This window comes from Branchiostoma floridae, chromosome 17 (genome assembly GCF_000003815.2).
Source record: "Branchiostoma floridae strain S238N-H82 chromosome 17, Bfl_VNyyK, whole genome shotgun sequence".
In the NCBI taxonomy this organism is placed as follows: domain Eukaryota; kingdom Metazoa; phylum Chordata; class Leptocardii; order Amphioxiformes; family Branchiostomatidae; genus Branchiostoma; species Branchiostoma floridae.
The window spans coordinates 18,674,328-18,676,267 of record NC_049995.1 but is presented as its reverse complement, the minus strand read 5'-3'; positions in this window follow the sequence as shown (position 1 = coordinate 18,676,267).

Genomic DNA, 1,940 nt, shown 5'->3' with positions numbered 1-1,940 from the left:
ACGATTTTATAATACGTTCTAATCGTTATATGAAGATAAATCACCGAGAGATTTATCAACGGTTTTATAATACGTTCTAACCGTTATATGAAGATAGATCACCGAGAGGTTTATCAACGATTTTATAATACGTTCTAACCGTTATATGAAGATAGATCACCGAGAGATTTATCAACGATTTTATAATACGTTCTAATCGTTATATGAAGATAAATCACCGAGAGATTTATCAACGGTTTTATAATACGTTCTAACCGTTATATGAAGATAGATCAACGAGAGATTTATCAACGATTTTTCGACATGTCTCCTGATCTGCTTCAGGACAACTGAGACCCCGATTGTTCAGAACACGTGACCTTCTGGACAACTAACATGAGCTAAAGGTCAAAGGTCGTTGGAAGTCTGTAGCGATCCCGCCATTCCTAATATCACAAAGGACGCAAAAGTAAGAATTTTGCAAACTCTGTTTTGAATCAAATCCTTTTCCAAAGTGTTGCAAGACTAATAGTTGGGATAGACAGTCACAGTGTTGGTCATTGGTCACAACCAGCTGCCCTTCCGGTCCCACAGCCAGGCCTATCGGCCCAAACCCAGTACGAACTGTACGGACAAACTCGCCGTGACGTGTGAAGATCTGAACCCTCTCGTTCCAAAAGTCCGCCACGATGATGTGACCCGAGCTGTCTGTACAGATGCCGCGGGGACAATCCAGCTGAACTTCACCACTTCCCTCACCTCCGAACTGGAACAGGAACTTCCCGGACTCGTCATACACGTACACATAGTGAGTGTCCCAGTCCGACACAAGAATGTTCCCTTCCCCGTCCACAGTGACGTACCGTGGGTCTGTCATCTCACCACCCCGTGGATGCCGGACTGTCCGCACCAGGGAGCCGTCCGGACGGAAAATTTGAACTTCATCTTGGTCTGCATCAGTTATCAGGATGTGGTTAGTGCGCATGTCCACTGTAATGCCGCGGAAATAATCGATCTTCTCCAGATCAATCCCCGCCATGGCGGTCCCGTCCGTGCTGTACTGTACAACATGGTCAGCTGTCCATCCCCGCCCCACTACCCACAGCGTGCCGTTACCGTCCATACAAACATCATGTGGTTTCATGACCTTATCCTCAGTACCCGGTACAACTGTTGGGAAGTGGCGCAGGTAAACCCCCTCTGTGCTGTGGACTTGGACTCGCCTGTTGTTATAATCAGCCACAAATATGTCGTTGCTAGGCGACACCACAACCCCGCGCGGGAAATCAAACTTTCCCGGTTCTGATCCTTTCCCACCAAAAGTGATCTGCTTCATGTCCCCAGGGGGGCGAGATGCAGTTCCTTCCATCCCCGCTGTGTGTCGCTCTTGCATGGGTGCTTCTGAACCCAGAACATCCTCTCTTCCAATGCCAGAGTCTTGCCTTGCAGATCTCTTGTCTTCTTCCTGTACAGCCAGATCTCCTCCAAGCTTGTCACCCACATCTCCAAGTCCCCCTGTAGTATAAACAGGACCAGCTAGGTGTTTCTGTGTAGCTGTATCTGACTTCTCGACCTGTGCCGACCAGCCTCCAGGCGGTTTCTCTCCCCTGTACTCATGTAGCGTTTCTCCAGGCGGTTTCTCTCCCCTGTACTCCTGTGGCCAGCCTCCAGGTGGCTTCTCTCCCCTGTACTCCTGTGGCCAGCCTCCAGGCGGCTTCTCTCCCCTGTACTCCTGTGGCCAGCCTCCAGGTGGCTTCTCTCCCCTGTACTCCTGTGGCCAGCCTCCAGGCGGCTTCTCTCCCCTGTACTCCTGTGGCCAGCCTCCAGGCGGCTTCTCTCCCCTGTACTCCTTCACGTGGGATGTCACCTGCTTGGCGGCTTTCTCTGCGTATTCTTGAGCCTGCTGCAGCTTTTCTTGAAGAACTTCGATCGTGTCAAGAGCCTCCTTCATCCTGTTCTCT